Below are 24,998 nucleotides of genomic sequence, written 5' to 3' on the forward strand. Positions count from 1 at the left end.
ATTTAGCGCGTTAAATGCGTTTATAAATAATAATTAACATAAAATACATATAAAGGCAGTTGGCTAGTTTACTTGTACCGTATTTACTGCTGACCAATCTTAAATGGTAAGGTCATAAGTAGGTGAGCAAAATTACAGTAATAATGATACGAAACTTCGAGTATTATTAGAATTAGGTTTTAAAAGTCTCGATTCGAAGATCGATTATATTTATGAGGAAACTTGGTATAATATATAATACACTGTATAATTGATATTAAAAAACTGAATCTTACAGAATAAGGCATGAGTCACAGCAGTATAAATGGCTTGTGTCTGTCGAAACACATCACAATATATATGTACCTTTAAGGTTTTCATGAATTGTTTTATCAACTTCATAATAGTACATTAAAGGCCTTCTAAAGACTGAACGTTGGGCACGTTGGTCAATCTTAAAACCAAGTCAACTGCCAAATGTTCAAGGTAACGTGCAAAAGTATGTGCGCAATCACACGGAACTCTGCTAGATTGATTTTCACAAAATGGTATTTAAAAAAAAGATAAATCACTTTTAACACGCTAGTAAATAATTCAAGTAACATTACAATAAACACAATCTAAATCCTAAACGGCATACTAAACTGGCTCACAAGCGTTCAGCTCTCTCGGCGATTCGCTATTCTTCGGCGACATTTCAAATCAGACTAACGACTAGCTGTGTCTTCCACCAATATTGTAACAAATCTATAAGCAATTAAAGTTAAATTTACCCTGTTTTAACGATATGATTCCTTCAATAAATCCTTGTCTATTTAATAGAGACAATAGTTTTTTATTACTAAATAAAACATTTTAAGGATATTATTGCAATTAATCAATCTTGTCTATAGAACTGAGGCCAACCTGTTAGAGTACCATTAACTGTTATTATTTACAGACAGAAACGGACCATCTTCTCCGTGTAGAATAAAAACGTATCACATTATTCACTATAGCAGACGCGTGTGTGTAAAACTCTTTTGGTATGCTTAATCAATCCCTGACTCTGCGGTCTTTGCTTGCAATACCCTAAGAGATCACTTTCCTCAATTGCAACTAGATTGATTAAAATAAACAGAACCATACTCTGAGTAGAATATAGTTTGTTTTTTCGATATTTGGCAGATTTTTTATATTTTATTTAATAAAAAGTTTAGAAGACTGAATGACTGCGATTTCAATATGTAAGTTTAGCCCCATTATAATACATAAGGCACAAATAATATCATTCGTCCCGGCTTTCTTTGGTTTTTTAGAACAGTATTTACATTTTTATTAAATCCAACAATACATTCACTGATTAAACATCGATAGCATGGGTCACGTGACGTCAATTAACGAGCAATCATTTATTACTAGAATAATTCCAAAAAATTTTACTTTTACGTCTTCTTTTGATGTCTATAATATTTTTCCTTTAAGAAAAAAGCTATTACTCCTTTTGGCAAATTTAATTCATTTATTTGTTCACATAATTTAAGTTGTACCAAGTTTTCAGATATTATTTCGCTAATGTCACGTAGGACGAGTAGACACGACGTTATCGGATCCTTTTTACTAAATTCAAGGCAGATAAGTCAAATTACTAAGACGGCATTCGAAATTAGAATGCCTTTTATACAAACAATAGAAGTATTCTATGAATATTAATCGATATATCATGATACAGAGATCGATATATGGTGTCTATAAGTTGAGTATAATCGTTAAAAGATGAAGTCACTGTATTCAAATACAAGTAGTCTTATAATATTAACCGGACGTTTTTAGTCGTCGCTACCTCCCACGTCGTTCTGCGTACTAAGGTCGCAACATAATCTGACATCGAGATCCTTTATAAAAGGAAAAAATGTTCTGAAGTCGATTTAAATACATTTATTTATGTTTATTTGGATTTAATTTATTAACAAAAGTTTTAAATAATATTTGTACCTGATATCCCGTTATAATTAATAATCGGGTATATTCGGCTCTGTAATCGTGCAAATAACACGAAACGGAGGTTTTTCGCGCTGTTACTTCGTATGTATGTCTGTCTATACAGGACACAAATAAAGATTAATATTATAGAACATTCACTTTGTTGTTTAATATTTGGAATGTATTGTATATTTTTTCAAACCAAGTGACCTACATTTCCAAAGTTGAAAATTTAAATTTATAGGCTTTATTTTTAGTTGACCTTCTTAACAACACATGATTCTTTTTTAAATTATTTTATGCATTTATCTTTTAATATATGTATGTGCTTTTAAATATTAAACATGTTATATGTAATTTTGAATATAGATTGTTTAAAAAACTAGAAACTTGGATAGACGGATGGCGATAGACTAAAACATTGGGTGTAAGTGCGAAAAGATGACATTCGAGTGATTCGAGCTTACTACGGAACTCTATAACTTAAATCCGTATCCCAAGAGCCTGCTGACTAATTTATATGAGTTCCTTCGACATAATTAAACATAAACGACACGTTCCTTCCATATAACTGCATCCAAGATTTAACACGGTGATAAATTAATAATACATGGATTAAGGATAATATAACATTATTTGGACAATTGTTCAAATGGTGTTATATCATTCTTAATACTTTATACATGATTAAACAACATTATCGTAATATATTAAAATAGAAAAACCAATAAAAATACTGTCACGATGAAGGTTGCGCTTATAATTATATAATATGTGTAAATAACAAAGGACTTAGCTATGCCAGATCTTTATTGTATTTAAACATTAAATTTAAAGTGTTAACAACACGCAAGTTTATTTTTAGAGTATATACAAGCGGTTTTGTAGAATTTATGAAGCCATTATATATGGATTACGCATATGCTCGAATTATTTTGTGTTGTAATTTCAGTCTATATTGAAGGTAACATCACTACTACTACGAAACTGTCTTTTTCACGCGTTTCAAATCGAGTTCTTTGAACGAACCATCTATCTATCAATGAACGCTAGATATTTTTCTAAACAGAGCAACAAGGTTCCATTAAGCGCAACGTACCTAAGAATCGACGTCCGCTGTCCCGTTTCCTCGAATCGTCAACATTTTATCTGAGACAGAGTTCAGTGTACGCCAGTGTACATGTGGTGAGTGCCAGAGGGCCACTCGGATCGAGACTGTGAATGCCCACGTCCGAGCACTTTGCCGCACTCGTGTTCTGATGTATAGACGAAACTAACGATAACCGACCTCATAGAATATTATTAACGCAGTACTACTAATATAACTTGTAAATAATAAATATAACTGTAATAAATATAGCTTGTATGCTGAAACTGCTTTTACGAGTGCACGTGGCCAATCAAATGTTAAATACTTCAGTAGAGTGACTCCAATTTAAAGGAATTTACTGTTTCAACATAAGAATATTTTTTCCTAGTCTTAATTATTTATATATTATTATTGTATATTCCAATATTTTTATTAACTGATTAGTTAAATATGTTCTCAAATATTTAGAAATTAATCTGAATATTATACAGTTAAAGTCGATTGTCCAAGTATGAATAATTTTTGCAGGGCGCATAAAATTAAAAATTTAGTCTTGTAGTAGTAGCACAATCAGATCCAGTTTCTTCAAACACTTTCCACAAACACCAATGACGCCGATTTATGCATCAACTATTGTTTCAAATTAAAATAGATATAAATAAAACTTAACTTCCTACTCGTTAGTATAAAAAATGTTGTGTTGATCGCTATGTACTTCTCAAGCTACTATTGTTAACAAAAACACAGAATTCCCAGAATTTAAATGCTTTAAACAAATTAAAGCCAAGGGTAATTAACAATTCTAAAAACAAAAGAGAATAGTTATATTTAAATATTGTTAAATCCCAGTTACAATTATTGTTGCGGTTTGGTAACCGAACGATCCCCTAAAGTGAACTAAGTAATTACTTGTGACACCGGTCCGAAATTTCACTAAATCCGTTATGTTAAACATTATTTGCAAAAAGTTTAACTCTCAGTAACGTGTTCGGTGAAACGAATGCGGTTGTGATAAAATTAAAATTTATTATGACGTACATTAATTTTATAATTTAACTAATAATAAAATAAAATAATTTTAATTAACATTTAACTTTTAAAATATTATTTTTATTGATAAAGCAAAGCTCGCAAAGGTTATATTTATATTTTATACAATTGATTTTTTTTAAAGGAAGTATGTTTTATTTTAATATTGTAAGCTTACAATAATTATATAATAAAAATATTAAAATAGCCATTGGCGATAACATCGAAACCTTTTTTGAGGCTGTGGGAAGTGAAATTAAAAAAAAATCGGGTAGAATCAACGCTGTATATTTGTAAAGACTGTAGGCGGTAGTTCATTAGTGGCTTCCGCGTTCGTCAGCCCGTCAGCAAGGCACACGCCGCCAAGGTTATGCGAACCTCTTTGTCTCTATTTCGTTGTGGCCGCGAGTCAAGCACGAGTCTATCTCGCGTGACTGGGATTCTCCAAATACCACTCGTACTTGACCAAAGGAATGGCAGATAGTATTCGAGATATGCCTTGTGTTGTGTTAAGTTAACTTATGAGTCTATTTAAAATGAATTATGACTATTACTTTGAAAGCAGTCAGTTAATGGCAGATATCGCACATGGATAGTAGGATAAAAGTAGTAATTTCACTTATATCAACACATTTATGAAAACTATTCTAGGAGCTCTTATTGCGTACATAATTTTTAATAAAAAACGATTTTGTTAAGAGTCATTCATCAAAATATATTTCTCTCACAGAACCCTAAGAGGTTGCTGCGGTTATTCACATACACATACACACCTAAATTTTTTTGTTATCAAAACCGACAGCTGTATTATATATTGTAATGAGCATAAAGTTTTGGCGTTCCTTATAATATGATCGTGATATCGTACATTTAATTGGTATATTTTGGACTAAAATATAGAAACTAAACTTAAACCGTATAAACAAAAACATTAATTAAAAAAAAATAGAATAGGTCAAGTTAAATTACTGCACTTAATTAATGGGTAATTTATTTTAGAACATCTTATTCACATTGAGCATTTCTTTAGACTCAGACGTGATCTATTGCATCGGTACGTGATGTGACTGAAGCATAACACCTGTGCTCGAGGAGTATATATTGAATGTATGTGACTATTGATAACATCAAACGATACAATAGGTGAATGCAATTGACACTGGTCCCGGCCGTTGAATATACTTAGAATAAACTCGCAAGGATATAAGTGAATGGATCGAAAGTTCTTAAAAGTTGTCCTTTGTTATGTATGCTTTGTATATGTGTGTGTGTGTGTGTGTTTATTTATTTCGTTTTGGTTGTTTTTTACAGAACTTATAAAAACAGTATTGAACACTACTATTGATTTCGGGATCTATCTGTTTTGAAATTGTAATTTTGTAGATGCTGTTGTTGTTATTGGGATTGTTACGATGTGTCGTTAAACAAGATTTTGTTAAGATTTTTGACGGCCTTTTTGTATCGAGTTCAATGTGTCTTGTAGCGCGTACATTACTCTACTCTATTGCAATTGTAAAAAAGAAAATATATATTGTTTCAATATTCGATAACAGTTCCGACATATTTAGTATTTACTTGAATTGTATTGCAATTTATCGTTATTTGTGTTTGTAAAATAACTATATAAATGTTAAGTGAACTTTGTTTGTATACAGAACTTTATGTTCGGCTTATATCGTGACATTTAAATTGTATAATTTGTAAATATATATTTCGACTTGAAAACGACAAAAATACACGTGTTTTTATCAAATACATTGCATTTACTTAATAAAATTATGTAAACAAAACTTGCACAAAGGAACAAAAAACTAACCTAGCCTAAGCTTCATTACCAATTCACTGTGATTTCCTTCATTAGAGGCGGTGCTATTTATTCAGTATTCCATGAAATAAAAGAATGTTTTTTCGAATGCATCGCAACGTTCTCACCTGGCTAAAGAAACGTTCAGTAAAGCTCAGGCGATTGACACACAATAGCAGCTATGACGGTAATGTTAGCGCATTTGTTTATTTTAATTTATAGCGCTAAGCTGCTACCGTATCTTATATTCCTCATTTAACTTTGTCAATTTCTTATCGGATGTTTAACAACTATTTATCAAGCGCTGTTTTAACTATTTATGTTTACTCGTGTTTCAATTAAACTCACTCGAAGAATAATACCGATTAATAATACCGTTGCACAATAATCTACACTATGCAACTAACGGTACGATTACATTTTGTAATATCTAAATTCCTTTCATGGAATCATATGCATTAATTAAACTTGCTATAAATGTACAACTAATATTGTACACAACTGTATATTGTTATCGAAATAAATTGCACGATAATTTAAACAGCAACTAATCCCCATGGTCGATGGTGATGTACAGTAATAGTAGGTTAGCCGTACGCGTCGCCCCCCTCGTGCGTTGAACCGCCGGTTATATTTAACTGCGACAACACGTGTGCGTCAGGAACACGACACACAGTTGGAGGGCTATATCTTAATATATATTAACTTAAATAATATTATTTTTTCCGAATCTGGTAGAAGCAGTTATTTCTCAAAAAAACTTCAAAAATGATTTCTCTACAGAATCTTCAACTTTACATATGCATTTCTAAAGAGCATTAGGTTTCGATAAAGACGTGTGTAAAAGGTTTAAGACCGGTAATACACAAAATATAAAAATTCTCGGACCTGAAGATCCACAATGGCGTTCAATGAACCCCATGCAACACCCACCCATGTCATTGTAACGTTTGGCGAACACTTCTCTATTGTTACTTCCTGAGCACGTTACGTTTATACACTTTGTATACAACGTCACCGCTTCGCTCGCTGCCAAGATTTCCTACAATCTGTGCTTTCTTTTAATTCAATAGAAATAAAAATCCTTAAACAAAATGTTTGTACAGTTTATATTCTTTAAAAAGTTTCATTAAAATCTTTTGTATAACGTTTAATACGAATGAACGTTTATAAAACTTTAAATCATTTATTAGTAAATTGATGTTCATCACTAATTGTACATTAAAGATTGTTTAATAATATTTAGCAATACAATTAGGTGAGTATGAATGGAATATTTCTTATTTATATTGTCTTAAATTCTTTTATGAAACATATTTATCTGTATAAAATCATGGAAATTCGTTTAGTTTTATCCACTAGCTTCGCATCCTTGGACGAAAAACTGGAACCACGCCAATCGTTTTGACATATCATAAATTTGAATTACGGAAACGATGAACTATTTAAAATCTGTGATTCAATATTTATAAAGCAAACTAAACCTAACCAACTAATAATCTCCAACGAATGCTAATTCTAATAGATTTAATTTAAGTTCAAGAATAAAGTTTTTACAGATAAATATTGTCGTTATAAAACATATATAATCTTTGTTTTATACATACATATATACTCTGTTTTTACAAGTTAAATGGATATTACAACTTATTTAATAACAAAATGTATCAACGCCGGCTTAATTTTATTGCGTCACGAAACAACACTTAGTTTAGTTGCTGGACTTGTCACGAAAGGCCCATACATCGTAACGATGTGTTGTTAGACATGCAAATTGATTGCTAAAAGGTTGGACGTTTTAGATCACTTATCTATATAGTTAAATGAATTTCTGAAAAAGTATAGTGCAATGTATTGTTAATGTATACATTTCAGTACGCCTCGCCACAAACATTAAAGGTTAAACAAGCTAAAACTGTTAAATTAAAATCGGGATTGATGGCAGGAGTAAGTGACGTTCGAACGTTGACTACCTCTTAACTAAGTGGGACTATCGATTCCAAAGAGCCAACATATCTGCACACCGAGCTGTGAGTTACTGCGATTGCGATGTACGCGATAGTGCTAGCGTATGTTCGGGAATGTTGAGTAAGTAACAAGTCCTACAAAACTACCCACTCCCAACTTTTCCTTAATATCCAATAACTTGACTACAGTACACTCAGTAAAGTTAAAAGTAGTTACTATTAAGTTTGGAGACTAGTTTGTTGTCTACATTAATATATTTAATTATCGCTTTCGTAGACGGTTGTTTTGTCACTTATTGCATCGTAGTAAATAAGTCCACGAATCTCGAAGTGATTTCGCGTGGTGCGAACTCGACGCAGCCGAGGATATTGATCTAATGCGCGCGCAAGCTCAGCCGAAGTGTACACAGATGATCGTTGAAGCGTTTCGGCGGCATGCCACAAGAACTGAAGTGAACACTTATTCCCGTCAGAGTGTCATCGACAGCTGAGGCCTACGTTCATAATAATCGATACTCTCCTGATTACCTACGAAAATATACATCGATGTATTCTAAAACAAAACGATCGTCATTTGACGATCTGACTATATTTATAGCAAAATAAAAAAGATAAGTTGAAAAATATATAATGATCTATAATAGAATTATATTTTATATTTTATTGTAATAAATCCACTGGATGTATGGTCAACAATAAATAAAAGAAGAGCAGCTATGCATAGTATGCCCTCCGCTTATCGATGTACCCTCACTTGATTAATCGCTCTGCGGAGTCTTGGATTCGTGTTCGGACACTACTCAGCGACGACTGATGGCTTCTACTCTATTCTTGCATCTACATCCATCTCATGACCAGTTAAATTTATTTTACTAAAATACTTTGTATATTACCCTCAAAACAATAGTAGGAAAGGTTTTCACTATTAATAGTTGTTTATATTTCGCAATGATGTTTCAATAATAATGCAATGCTCATGATTTAACTCAATTTACGTGCGTTAAGCACGTAATGAACGTGCGCAAATTCGAATACGCTTCGATGCACTATTTACACGTGACAATGTTATGTATTTACAATTTCCGTAATATAACGAGAACGAACAATACTATACTTTTTCATGCTCGAATAGGTAAAAATCAATTAGAATTTGGTTAAGAAGTCTGTGTACATAAAGTAGTAATAAATAAAAGTGATAAAATTTTAAATAAATAAATATCAAAATATTATTATAGTTGACTAAAATTTTTCACACAAGAAAATTCTTCATAATGGTTACTGTTCATATTACCTTACAATTTTAGTTTTGCAAAGTACTTGGAAATTCAATTAAACTTAACATAAGTTCAAGATAAAATAAAGATCCTCTTAGTATTTTGAAATTAAACATGAAATTGTTAGTTTAAATTGTGATTCTGAGGTTCTAGAGTAATTTAATAAAACAAATTAATAATTAGGTTTTGAAAGAGAATAATATTGTAATAAAAAAAAATTAAGTAATTATAGTCTATTTATCATTGCACGACTAATATATTTTAATAACAATTAGGTATATTAGAATAAACAACATTGATATCATGTTGTACAGTGTATTTCGGTCCTATCCTATTAATTTTGATGCGTAATATTTTACAGTGAAAATATTGCTTCGGAAGCGAAACAACCAATTCATTGCAGTTAATTGATGTCACGACAATGACCGTATTATGAACCTATCAAAGGCAATAAAGAGCATTTTGTGCGAGAGCATTACGACCGCCGATAGACCGCATACTATAATACTTTTACGTTTATACTGTACTATCACTTGCAACGCAATTTCCGTGGCAGTTGTCACTAAAATTCCTTCATAAAAAGAACTAGTACGTTGCTGTCATTCAACATTGTGTTCTTTTGTCGTTACCAAAAATATTGCCATGCGATTCGCTTTGTCGTCCGACTTTATTTCCTGCGTTTTATACGTTAGCATTGTACTTGCGGTATTAAGTCGAAACTGGTACCTACTCGAAGCGCCTTACAAGTTACATCGTTCATTTAACAGGTGACCTTGGGCCTTGCCTTACCGCTTCATCTATTAATGGTCGTTCACAAGGTCTTACGTTTGGTGTTCGATTGTAAATTCATGGCTAAGCGTATACCTAATATATATAGATTTCGTAACATTTCTCCTAAATTATACGAATCGATTTCGAAATATACCGTATAATTAAACACATAACCTAAATAATTTTACACGGATTTTAAAGTCGAAGACGACATTGATAAACCAGCGAACTTGACCCCTTTACGGAAATCATAATTGAATTAAAACATAATTGTGATGCAATTTTACGTCATTGGTTTTTTTGCAATATACTTTGAATGAAAAAGTTATCTATGGAAAAGTTTTAAGATAGCGATTAGAACCGGAAATATTACATAAATTAGATAAGTGATTTAAGATGCTAGTTTCACTTCTTTAAATTTTTTATAGATGATCTGATACTTTTTACTAGGAAAATATTACAGAATATCTGCGCTTAATTTTGTTTTTCATCCGAAAATTTATTACATAGGATTTCAATTCGTGTTAAATAGTATTAAAACAGACCTAGTGACGTAGCGGCTTCGTTCTGATGCAATTAAAGAATTATTATAAAATTGCTACTTAAATGTAATATATTTTTCAATTAACAGTGATTAAATTAATGAATTTTGTTTGTAATTAGTATTTTGTATGTTTAAATTTATTTATTGTACTTTTTTTTATTTCTCAATGGTTTTGTCAATTGGTCACTATTACAATTGATATACAAATTGTCAATACTTATTTTATTGTTATGACTATGAATAGATATGAATTAATTATTAGATAATAAGTATCGGAGACATATTGTATGATTGAAATGGTTTTTTTTCTTGATTTTTTATACCTTACTGTTGGTATATAAATAGTTCTAAAAACAAAAGCACGAGAAATTTTGTCTGAAAAGAGTTTTTTTTTCGGACATTAGTTGCGCTAAAAGTGTAAAACGATCTTTGAAGCTTTTCCATCTTGTTTTTATAGCACATAGGTATATTAATTTTTTTTTATTTTGAGCTACATTTCGAAAATTGTAAAAAAATTATGTATTAAAAAATAATTATATATTTCACATTTCATTTATTATCATTTTACTGGTGGTAGGGCTTTGTGCAAGCTCGTCTGGGTAGGTACCACCCACTCATCAGATATTCTACCGCAAAACAGCAATACTTGATATTGTTGTGTTCCGGTTTGAAGGGTGAGTGAGCCAGTGTAATTACAGGCACAAGGGACATAACATCTTAGTTCCCAAGGTTGGTGGCGCTTTGGCTATAAGCGATGGTTGACATTTCTTACAATGCCAATGTCTAAGGACGTTTGGTCCACCTTCCTATTCTATAAAAAAAAAAATTTACAAATTGCCTTTAACAATAAATTAAACTAATGCTCAATTATTTGTTCCAGGTAATATCAATTAAAAAGAATTTATGACATTTTATGACAGTAAGTTTATTTTATGTAAATCTATTTTAATAATTAACTATATGAATTTATACCTTAACTACTTTTTATTTATAATTACATTAATAAATTATTCTACATTAAGATTGCAATGATTATTAGAGATGTAGATAACGTAAATTCTCTAGGCTTAAACTTGAAAACAAACTGAATATGCCGCAAGAACCTAACTTACAAATACCATTAAGTTAAACCGAGGCTAGCTCAATGTTTTCTTGTTCATTATAGAGTAATATATTTTGTACAGTTTCATATTAAACATTATACTTAAACGACACAAAATAAAAATAATTTAACCTCCTCATTAAGGAATTGTTCATTTCCTAAATGCATAAAAACCGAGAAATGTCCATTACGTACTCTTAGTACGCTGCACTACAGCGTTGTCAATTCGCTATGTTATAATTGTAAATAGTAGTGAATATTTTTATTTATTTATTTATTTATTTGTAATCAACAGCGTATACAGATTATATTTGTACAGTTTTTTAAATTTCATGAAGACTATGGCCACAAAGATTACAATATAAAGTGTTTAATATAATATATTTAACAAAGTGGATAACAAAAAGAAAGTAGGTCTAAAGAAAATTGTTGACGTTTGTGACAAGAGAATATTCACAAGTGTATGGGTATTTGTATGTGTGTTTGTGCATGCGTGTGTGTGTGTTTCTGTGTGTATGTGTTTGTGTGTGTGTGCGTGTGGGTGTGTGTGTGTGCGTGTTTATTTTTGGCGGTAAGATAGTGTTATTTGTTTCCTCAATTGTTTTTTGGATAAGTGAAACAGGTCTAAATGAGAAAATAATTTGTTGTATGTTCGTGCTAGACGCACACTTATAGAGCTTTTTGCATAATTTGTGTTACATTTTGGAACAACTTTTTGGAACAAATTTTTATATAAATATTATATTTTCACCGTAAATATATTAAAAATACAAACAATGTTACTTTTTTCTGATTTTAGTTTATATGTTGTGTATGTTTTTTGGGATGTATGTAGTTTATTATTCCAACGTTGTCGAAGTAGACGTTTTAATTCTATATATATTTGTACCATTCGAGATATTTAAGTATATTTGAATAAACGTAACGTGGCCACAAACTGTCCCCTTGGCTACTTTTTAGTCGTGATAATATTAAAGCAAATCAAAACTAGACAAATTGTACATTCGTAAATCAAAGGTAAAACAGGTTTCTGTCACTTTGATACCCCACAACGGTAATAGGAAAGTAGCACTTGAAATTTCGTAGATTGGATACGATGCCTCCGCAAACGTGACGATAACTGCGACACCTGTCTCGGAATGGGTAAATAACGGCCTCCACCATACAGCACGAATGAATAAGAAAAAATTAAAACTATCTTGTAACGGTGCAACACGGCTGCAACTCGCTCTGATAAACCACTCTCTGACACACATTTCATAATTACTGACGATTAAGCCACTATGTAGGGACAGCTAGTCCTTAACGGTTTTATTCCTGAGGAAGGTCAACCTGAGCTTTAGCTTAAATTTTACAAGAAGACGAGTTTCAAGACAGAGGAACACAAAATCACAAGAGATTCTAAGTAAATGTTTTATACTTTATTTATTTCTTCTATATTTTAAAAATTATAATTATTAATTATATTTGAGTCTTCGCAAAATTTGAATTAGTATCAAAAAAATATTTTATTTAATATCTGCATGAAATTATATCGAGGATTTAACGAAAGTTCAGTTTATTGTAAAGTAAATCGTTGTGATATATATTTTGAAATATAAGTAAACATTTCATATCAAAGTCAATCATAGACCCTCCATTTTTTTAGAATAAAGGGCGCTTTATTTTTTTTAAATTAAATAACTTTTCAAAGTTGACCGAATACTTTTTGTTCTTAGACATAACACTACTATGAAAGCTCACGACTAACTAATTCACGAGATTATTAACACGATAGCAAATAATTTACTTATATACATATCATATTGGATTCTATTTAGAATTCATCTTTGTGTAGTAAAAAACTTTAGTATAATGTTACGATTAAATTAATATTCAGCGTCCAGTCGAAACGGTCCGAGTAGACTAAACCTTCCATGTTTACAATTACGATAATTTGTATAAGATATAGCGAAATATAACCCTGGAAATTCCCAGAAGATCAGAAATAAATAATTCAACCCGTATCAAAGAGGCTTGCGTGTGTTGAAATAGTTATTGAATAATTTCTTACCTTTGTTTGTATTTTCGACTTGGTTGAACATGATCCGAAATATCCTCAAATTGCGTTTCTTGCGTTTTGTTCTGTTTAATTCTTTTATATTTTATTGTTTTTTTTTCTTTTAATAGAATTTATTATTGTAATGTAAAGATTTGTTTAGATTTTCCGAATTTAAACGAAAGGTAATCAATTATAAAATAGAAAATAGCATTTAATTTGTAAAAGAAACTTGGGTGTTTTAATGTACTATTTTAATAAAAATGTATAAAAGTGGGTGTTGGGTTAGCGCGAATCAATGTTTTATCTACGTTGATAATGTACGAACAAGGAAGTAGATGTATCAGCTGTTACGCTAATCGATGTAAATACTTTGAATAGTTCGTAATGTAGAATGAATTTCACTTTATTAGCGTTAGCAGCTTAGCCATCTAGTCAGGTAGTTATTTTGCAATAAGATTGACAGGGGACATTATCCATTTCTCATGGACCCTGGTGTTGTGGTACGTAAGGAAAATAGAGAGAAGTACATTATCGCTGCGACAAATTCTAACGGGGCAAGTTGCGTGGGGGAAATGGACCGAGACTGCGCACGCGCACCGCTATAATAGATCGTCCGTCCCAGTTGGTTTCGGCGCGTTGCTGAGTACACGTGCTTACGATCGGTGTTACAACAATTTTATGTACGAACTGTTAAGTGATCAATGTATACTTATGACGTTCTGCGATAGCGCTTATCATAACGTATTATGGAAACAGTGTTCGGAATAGCATTGCGCTGGGCTACTTAAGGTATGTCGTTTTGTAAACAAACATATACATTAGGGAATATTGAACTACATTCAATTTCCTCGTATTGTTTACCGTTTACATTATTGTAAATTAATTTAATTATGTATAATGCTTTATTTAAAATATAATATTAGTTTATATAAATGGATTGAATGAAAATTCTCAACAATCAGAAAAATAATGCTTATACACATCGGTAACATTGAATACAATATCTCGACTTATAAGGTTCGATTTGAAAACGCTTTGAATTTCAACTGTTTTAAAGTAAGGTCTTTCGGGGAAGGTCGTTTAACGTATTTAAAAACTAACATTCACAACGAAGGCCTAGCCTCCTCGAATATTTATTCAGTACGTTACGCGTTATTTTATCAAGTACCTACATCATATTTATCGACTTGCAATAACTAAATCGTCTGACACTGTTATCTGACTGACCTCTTTGTAAAATGTGTAAACAGACGCTATTATAATTCGTATACGCACATGTTTCTAGTTTTGCTGTTATCAATTAGTATGAATGTATCGTATGAGTTACGATTATGACCCTAACAGGGGTCTATAGATATATAACAATGTATATATATATCTATAAAATCAAAATCCCTTAGGGAATTCATCGAATGTATATTTAAATTTTATTTCGAGGTGTAATGAATAATTCCTCTCGACCTGATGTGGTATTGACATTTCAACGACAAATTCTTTCTCGCGCCGCTCACTTGCGAGACCTCGTTATTGCGAAAACGTTTTCATTGAATGTAAAATATTCATTATGTACATTATAACCAAATTTAGCTACGCGACGCGACCTTAGTGTGAGCTTATACATTTGAGACGTTATGAAATATTTTTCAATAAAAACATTTATGTTCCTATAAAGTATAAGTTCTTAGAATAATTAATCTTTTTTTCAATAGTGCGTGTAAACCTTCGCTTTAAATACCTAAGGGTATTGAAAGTGGAAAGCCTTGGTAATATCGGCGAGTGACTTACATGCTTATTTAGTAACAGCTGCTACATGCGATTGTGAAAAACGTTAACGGTACACAGTCACAATATCATTATAATAAAATTATATTATTATTATGATATGGCCTAGTGATTGGAACACGTGAATCTTAACCGAAGATCGCGGTTTCAAGCCAGGGCAAGCATCACTGAATTTTCATGAGCATATGTACATTGGCAATAAAGGAAAATATTATGAGGACACCTGAGTGTCGAATGAAACTCTCATGTATATCCACCAAACCGCATTAAAGCAGCGTGGCGGAATAAGCTCAAAAACTTGCTCGTCAAGAAGAAGTACTTTTATTTAACTTTCAGCATTATTTTCATTATAATAAGCACTTTGAAAGACAAGTTAACAAGCTCATGTTCATTAACTGTAACAAATATCGCATGCAATTCGTATAAAATTGTATCTTTTTTTTGTTATGCACATCTTTTGCACGTTACCTTTCGAATAATAATTTTCATTACCTTTAATAATAAATACAAAATTAATTAAGATAACCTTCAATGTTCACGTATTATATAAAGAATTCAATTTAATATATTTTAGTAGAAGTATACATTACTTAAACGAGTCATGTCTTATAATAGGAAACCTTTAATCTACGTACGTGCGTTTCTATCAGATCCTCTATCAGAATCTGCTAGGATGCAATTGGAATTTTATCTTATAGCAATAAATAATAAGTGATGTTATATATATAGAAGGGACAATAAGACTAACGTGCCTGTGCAGGACAAAAGTCCCTAAATTAAATAAGAAAAAAAGGTACGTGCGTAATACGATACGTACGTAAAATAAGTAAATTCATAAATGTCCCGGTGAGCAAAGGCCTTAACTCTTAAGGTTTGGAGTCTATTCCACAATGCTCTTGTGTGCATTGGTGGATAATTGAGGAGAAATGGCATCTTCTATAAATAAACTCTTAATAAATAAATTTTATAGATAACAGCCTCTTGACAATTGTATAATCTAATACATTCTTTAGGTAAAATCAGACGTTGGCTTTAGTATACTAAGAAGGAGCTTATTTAAGGATTGTTGATTAATTTATTCATGAAGTACACACAGCCCAAGTTTTCCCATATTCCGGATTAACGTCTCGGAAGCTGGGCTCATTATCCTTAGTTAATTTTGCATGGTACTAAAGTCGTTACCGTGCGCTAACTTCTATACTTTAAATGTTCCAAGCGAAACTATTTCTGAAAGCGTCATAACAAAATTGAAACGAAACTAAAACTTTGTATTTACTTATAAAAGTCATAATTATCACGTTTTTTTTTATATAAACGCAACAAATATAGTTTATTTAAGGAGTATTAAACAAGGAAAAACATATTAGCTGCCGTCACGTTTGAATTCCATGAATCTTAAATGCTATAAGTAATGGATTACTAAGAATAAAACTGTCTGAACAAATAACTACTTCACATGACATGACTTCAATGAGACTCGTTAATGAAGTTTTTCTTATTCTTTGAATTATACTTTAAAAGAAAGTATTTTTAGTTTAATTTTTTTTTTATTGTTAAGATCACTAAATACCTTATAGACAACTTGACGTTGACGGTCAGTCTCTCTGCCTATAGACAATAGTAGAACAAGAGCCGTTTGTCATATCATTGCTCTTATAAGTTTTGAAGTCCCTTGTGAGTATAATTATACGACAAGCTTATTTACTCTTTATTAAGAAACATAATGCATTGTCTTTTCCCGAGATTATATGCCGATTAAGATGTGCTTATTAGTCAAAACTTAATATTATACTATTTTCGTCCCAATTTTAAGAAGTTTAATTTATCTATACTACTTATAAAAGGCACGTCACTATATGTTATTGAAGTATAATCGTTTCATGTTTACAACAATAACAGTTGAATTTTAAATTTAAATATTAGTATGGTAATAATAGATGGTGGTTTGTAGAAGTCTGTTTAAATCTAGTGTGTGGAGGTGTTTTATTATTTGTAATGTGATATTAAAACGGTCTCTTAAGACAAATGTTGACTGTATCTATACCTAATTTGTTAATAATTCCGAGAACTTTAATAATGTAAGAATATTTTAATTGTTTATTTTGTGTTGTTACATTTAACCATTACTATTAACTGTTTGAAGGTTGTTTCGTTGCATGACTAGGAAAAAGAAACGAGCAGATTTCACAGTATTTACAAGCAATTGTTTTCATCTTCATCGTATAGTGAACAATACGGAATGGAAGGAAAATATAGATTTATCTATAATATCTAAATATAGAATTTTTTTATCTTTGACAGTACTGCATTCTTATATTTTATGTTTTTTTTTATTATAGAAGAATACATTTACCTTTACAAATTATATTTAATGGTTATAAGATTAGTGTTTCAATCATTCATGCAGTTGAATATATTTTTTACGGAATTGCATACAACACTGACCCGAGCTCATTAAAAATTAAATAACGCTGGTCATAGCGCAGTACTAATCGCTACACTAAAAAAAAACATTTTAAATATAATTTAACAAAAAAAACCATAAATGAGATATTAATGACTAAACTTAATCCTTTTTAAAAATTAAATCGTATATTTATAAATAGACGTTTTTACGTATAGTTATAAAAAACCATTTCGGCTACTTTGTATTCTTTTATTAGAATGTTGCGTGTCACCCCGGAATTATTCCTTCTTTTGTTCTTTATTAAACAATGCAACCGTCGAATTTGATTTGATTCATAACATTGAAAGGACGCTTTATAAATTAATAAGGTAAATAAATCATAATAATCGGCTCATATTCATTGTAAATTATTAATTTGTTTTATGAAAATAATGTATTTATTATTATTTATGTATATTAATTAAGTCATTATTTCATTTATAGATATAGACATATTTGATACAGAGTACGAATGTCAAATCATATAAATAGAGTGTAGTAGGTACTGATTGTCCCACATTAAGTACTGACTGATTAAATGTACATGTAAATGTATTTTTTTCATGTTTCAAATAGCATAAGCTCTAACGAAGGTTTACTCGGAAATAAATAAAAGCATTTGATTTGGACGCCTAAACAAGCGCTGCTTCGTTAGGACGTCGAATTCCAAATACTGTCAGCACTGTTCTGCTCTGACTCCAATCATTGACAAAACACACTAGTGCTATTGAACTTTACGTCATATACTTTGTTTCTCTGCTATAAATATTTTATTCATTAGGAGGGCTTTGTACCAATATCTTTCAATTATACTACATCTAAATATCAATACTCTGTATTGCTGTGTTCTGGTTTGAAGGGTAGGTCCACCACCTATGTGAGTCGGTGTGATTACAGTTACAAGTAAAAAACACTTAGATTCGGTAAGGATTTGTTTTTGTTTCGATGATAGTTTGCTCGTCTGCCTTATTCGAATACCTTTAAAAATTATTTAACTTGCTTATTATTTCTTATGTTTTTATTTCAACGTATTCTGAAAATAAATTAATTATTAATAAATGTTTGTCTCTATGAAGTTTATATATTATGCTGCAGGCGACGCGGTAAAGTGGTTTTTTTAATTAACTGCGGTTTTCAATTTGTTCTTTAGTATGTTTAAAGGAAGAATGTACTTTATTTTTTAATGTCGACATCAAAGAGATTAAATTGCCCAATTCTATCAATATTTTACACGAAGAATTCATTTTAAATATCAGTTTTTATATATAATACAAATCAATACGAGTTATTAAGTATTTTTACAGACAAATTAAACGTAAATACATAAACGATTGTTGTATATAATTAAACTTTATTAGTTTTAATTACTGATATGTAGATTTAAGACTTTAATAACGTTATAATTTGTTGTTCTTTATTGATTTTATTTTTATATAAATAATTCCGCATAAAATTTTGAGGTGATTAATATTTTATATATTTATTTTTTTCATCAAGCCAAGATCATAACAGTGAACATCAATGGTGTTTTTGACGTTTTCTCTATGGCCTTGTTGCGTAAGATATGCTAGTTCCTCTTCCTTATTCTGTATTTACAATGGTGGAGCCCTACTTCCGTCGTACGAGTAAAAACTGTGTCCCTGTGTTTGTAGATTACTACCACCGTTCAATGAAAGAATTAAGAAAAAATAGTTAAGATTATTAATTTTTAAAATAACAAAATGCATTTGGATTATAATATATTGAACAGTAACGAAAATTTTTGAAACACCAGAATAAAATACTCTATTCTTTATATCGATCACACACCATCTAACCTTAAAGAAAGCTTTAAATTTCTTAGATGTGACAGCAAACACAACATGCGTTCTTCGGAGGGTAATAAGCTTTTTACTCCCTGCCGCCGGACACAAACCTACTGTAACTATTTTACTGTAAAAACCATTAAAATATGGAATGCACTGCCCACAGATATTCGGCATTCGAATTCATTGAGCATTTTTAAATATCGCTTGAAAAGCTATTATTTGTCTATATCTAAAGGTATGAATGTATGAAATATTAGGTATGTAGTTTATAAATATGTATATAAAGTATGTGTAGTTTAATACTCTACCTGTTCTCTTACAAAACTTCTTTCACCAAAGGTTGTCTGTTAGAGATCGCTATATCTTCTCCCATCCATCCATCCATTAACATTAGTAAGATGTAAATGTATGTTGGTTTTGTCCAACATATAATGAGTCCTACATCGAACGGAGGGCTATCCCTCATGTCATTATAAGAGGTCGCCTGTCATTATTAGATGTCGTGGTATATAAATGACGTAAGATACTTTCTCTATTCAATAAAAACGCTACATTTTTATTTAATTATTTTTAATTTTAGTTTGTAAATATACATACGGCAGAATTTCATTCGCAAGTTTCCTCAGAATGTTTTTCATCACCGTCGAACACGAGTCGATTAGTCAAATGACTTCATACCTTTGTCCAAAACCTGGTGATGAGAACGACATGCCGAGCATTGCTTTTTTTTTATTTTTAGCATTACCCTTAATATTTGAAATGAATGAATATTTAATATTTGCCTTATAATCGTATTAAAAATGAACAGATATTTAAGAAAATGTATAACATAATTAATCCCGATTAATTTCGTCCAGTTTTATTGCGACTTCCCCATGCATATTGTATCAAAGACGCGACGAGCCCGAAAATTTATGAGCCTTTTTTATCTAAAAGGAATTCTGCAACCATAGCCGGCTTTCATTTCGCTGAAAAGCGCAATTTTCCCCATTCTATGGCCGCCTAGTGAAATCGTTATCGTCTGTGCGCTGCGGCGGCGCCCATTTCCTAATAGCGGCATCGCGTGCATTTAGCTTTTTATTATACGTACCTAGTTCTAACCTAGTACTGATTAACCATTGCCTTCAAATATCCGTGTTATTTACAATTATATTTTGAAGGATCTCTGTGACATTATCATTGATAAATTCACTACGATTTTATATAATCGAGGTTTTGCCTCGATTAATAAAATCATGATAATAATGAAAGAAACGGTATTTTATAAAAATGTGATTAAACTTCTAAGAAGATACTCAAGAGTTTAATTACTGAACCAACAACAACTCGTTATAAGTATCATTATTCAATACCATCGTACTAATAGCTTAATAAATAATGTTTTTAATCACAGTTTCTTCTGTCAAAACAATTTGACTTATATCAAAACAAAGGAAAGATAAAACTCCAAACACGGTTAATTTTGTTGGTCGTTTATTAATAGACAATGATTGTATAAAGTGACCGGTTATAATTATAAAAATTGGGTGATAGGTATAAATGTATTAATTATATATTGGTGGCGTAGCTTAAACCTTAAAAAAATAAAAAACAAAATTACGATAAAAATATTTAAATTCAGAACACTTTTTAACTATAGGCAATCCGCGGAATAAATATACAATTTGTTTAAAATGTTCTTTGAGTTGTGTCGTGAGAAATATTTCCAATATCGATAAAATATCGTTGCTCTGATCATCTATCAACTCGTGTTGTGCTACGTTAGATACGAATATCGGATCGTTGAATCAGCCGGTTTTCTGTATTAAAGCCTCGTCTATTGCCTCTCTTTTTTTATTCGTAACCGTCTATTCTAAAAAGGCAAACCTATTTTGAAATTGTTGCCAATTTTTATTTAACATTTTTTTTCTACAATGAAAATAACTAAATTAAAATTCATACGATTCATCTTAAAGGTCTATGGTGAGAATAATTTCATACACAACTGAAACGAAAACTATAAATAATTACGCAATGCTATTATACATAATGATCAGTTTATTAACATGTGTCCGATTAACCTACATTCGGTCACTCTGAAATTAACATTCATTAAACTCATCGCATTCAATTATTTAAATACAATTCTCGACCTAGTCACTAAAATATTTATTAATAAAAATAGCTTTACTTAGGAATATGAATATTTATGCAGATGATTTCACCTCGCCATATTAATATTGGCAAATCTTTAACAAATATGCCAAAATTTTGTTGAAAGTTTTCAAAATCACAAATATCTATAGAAACGACTTATATATAATATATAAGCTAGTACAAATATAAACTTAAGAAAGGTGACTTTAAATTGAAATATGACATTCATTATTATGTTACAAGAATTTTAATCAACTATAGTAAATGCAAATTTAAATACACAGTGCAATTTGAGCCAGTACTTTCGGATATATTAGAAGATGTTTGAAAGGAAGTATTAAAAGACATGTGTGCGCTTAAGATGTTTAGTTCTTACGTTAGATATCTCGGTACGATATTGCTTTTGATTCTGTCTTATACAACCGTTATTTTTATTTTTAATTACGTAGGGATTATGACCAACCTTTGAAAGATATTCTAAAATCAATTCACCTTATGGTAATCCATTATTAAAGAAGTACGGAGTAAGTTAATGGCTTTGCTGCTATGCATATGTTATAAGATTATAAAATCGAACATTTAACAATATCATAAAAATAAAAGTGAACTTATAGACATAAGTTTAACTAATTTTGAACTAGTAGCCATTTTAAAATCAAATCATATTAGTATGAATTGCAAATAAGATAAAGGCCATTAACATAAACCAATGAAAAAAGGTCTACATTTTTCTTTTTTTTTTGGATTTACGCAAAACTACTAAATCGATATATATGGAACATGCACATTATGAAAGGTTTCAAGTTTCATGTTTTAGAAAAGACATACGCTGTGATAAGTTTAAGTTATAGCTTAGGTATCAATGTAAACGGAGAGAAATATGACGGTCTCCATGTTACTTAAATCACCAAACTATAACAGATACCAAGAAAGTCCGCATAATCATACTGTCTAAAAATAGTCATCTGCACAGTACGTATTATAGTGAACAAGTGCCCAGACGAAGCCTTCTCTCATTCTTTAATCCGTTGGAACGGCATATCTAATAAGAACATAAAGAGTTCTAGAGTTGCGAAGGAACAACGTCTTTACGTGCTTTCTGAGGCAGAGGATTGTAAACACCACCAACTTCCAAACAAGGGCTGTTACTAAGAATGTCTCAGCAGAAAACCTTAATACATTTTTGTTGACCCAACACACCCCGACCGCAATCCCACAAGAAAATTAACGAATACTAACTCCACCATTTTTTATCATCTATATATTCTTGTATTATAAAATACTGTCATATCTATGAATAATTTTGTAACATAAGCTTTTTTGAGTTTGTTACCTGATAAATGTAAAAATGTCTGCGGGATTTGAATATATAATCGAATATCATGCCTCAGGAACGATGTATTGACTTTGCCGAATCGGTTTGGATTTCTGCAAAACTACTTACAAATCCGATGAAACTTTCACATTATGATAGATATGTTGTATATTTTATAATATATGGCTTTATACGTCAAAGTCCGACAGGACTAAAATTTCCATTACACTTTTGGCCAGTATCAAAAATATTATGGCCCCCTAAGTGCTAACCAAAAATAAAGTGCAAACTTAAGAAACTTGGCGGTTAGCTTAAGAAATATCCTTTGAAGTTATGTATAAAAAACTGAATGAAATATATTAAAAAACTAAATGAATGCCAAAATATATTGTATTCAAAACCATAATAATGATTACTTCTACTTGGAATTGCATTTAGTATATAGGTAATTGTATAATATTCAATATTAAAAAAGAGAGTAACTTGAATTGATATAAAAAATGTTTATCACTGTTTCGAACGTTTGACTCGACTGGAATTTATTTTTGTATAAGAATCTTTCCTCTTATTTGATTTAGTATTTTCGGACATATTTACAATTTTAGTAGCAGAGATTTGCCATTTGAAAACTTGAATTGAACGCCCGCTCAGTCAGTGACTTGTGTATAATAAAGTAAATTACTCCGAGAACAACGGCGAGCGAGGCAACAATGATATTTCGGCGGAGGAAAAAACAAGAGGGTCGTTTGGGGATCCGGCGGGAATTCTCATCGCGTCCCGTTTTGTATCCGCCGAGCCGAGAGGATAAGTAGAAAGTACACGGGAAACGTTCAGGATACTGCTGCTATTATGCGCCATTTACATAGCCAAGCTATTGTGACGGAACATTCTCTGTTGTGCGTCGTCCAATTAAGATTTTCTTTTGAAGACCGACGAAGTATTACTAGAAAGCTAATATTGAATATGTTTGGTAAATTGTATACATTTATTCCTTTTAAAAAGTAAAAACATGAAAGATTCATAAATTATTAGATTTAGGGATTTTAAATATTTATTATGAAAAAAGTTTTAAATAAAATGAGGATATATGTATCCACTTTTACCGTATTTATTATATGTTCACTCAAATATCTTGTAAAAATACTGGCCCCTTTATATACATCATTTGATCATATGGATATATGTATGTATAATACCAAAGCCGAAGTATGGTAACCAAATAAATAAGCTGGCCTTATTCAATGCTAATACTGGCCACTGTATGCCTCAAGCCATTTTTTTCTAAGCGTTACTTGAAACCATTTAAATATAATATGCCATTTAATTTGATAAGGACTAATAATTTATGTCAAATTATTTATACTAAAGTTCTATTTCCGGTAGACAAACATCAATACGTAAGCGGTAAATGAACCCTGTAAAATGTACCCAAAAATAATCTGTGAAAATCCTACATTAATAAAATTGTTATAAAGATAGATTTTTCCGTTTCACTGAAAAAGTGTAAATTATTAAATACAATTCGGTCAAACAGTTTTTTAGTAATCGATAAACATTCATAAAAACTTCTTTAACAAATATATGTGCCGCTCTTGTTTTGGGATTATCATAAACCTAACTCAATCGACTTACACTACCTACTTGATTTGAGGAGAACCGTGTGTCTGCGAGGTCCAATACCCATGAGATTAAAATGAACCTTGAATCTATACGGAGGTCGAAGCGCAATGCAAAAGGCGTCATTAAAATCTGCTCAGAAACAGCGCGGCTATGATAAAAATATATAGATGAATTGAAAACTCCCTCCTTTATTTTAAGTCAGTTTAGAAATAAAATCTTCACTTACTTTTGGTATTAGCTTATCTACATATATATGTAAAACTGAATACTTGTTTGTTTGTCCTATTTACCCTCCTATATCTGATTGGACTGAAACTATGTACAGTTC

At 30.8% G+C, this 24,998-nt stretch overlaps 1 protein-coding gene across 3 annotated transcripts in view; it reads left to right on the top strand.

Annotated features, from left to right (window-relative positions):
* The window catches only part of LOC126771950 (protein gustavus), a 58,548-nt gene that overhangs the window by 16,463 nt on the left and 17,087 nt on the right, over window positions 1-24,998 (top strand). The window contains exon 1 of one of the 3 annotated variants that reach the window (XM_050492139.1): window positions 14,198-14,352. The exons of the other annotated variants lie outside the window; for them this stretch is intronic. The gene's annotated coding sequence lies outside the window, so the exon portion shown is untranslated. Of the gene's footprint in view, window positions 1-14,197; window positions 14,353-24,998 lie in introns of those variants that run through there. 3 annotated transcript variants of the gene reach the window in all.

Source organism: Nymphalis io, chromosome 11 (assembly GCF_905147045.1).
Source record: "Nymphalis io chromosome 11, ilAglIoxx1.1, whole genome shotgun sequence".
Taxonomy (NCBI): domain Eukaryota; kingdom Metazoa; phylum Arthropoda; class Insecta; order Lepidoptera; family Nymphalidae; genus Nymphalis; species Nymphalis io.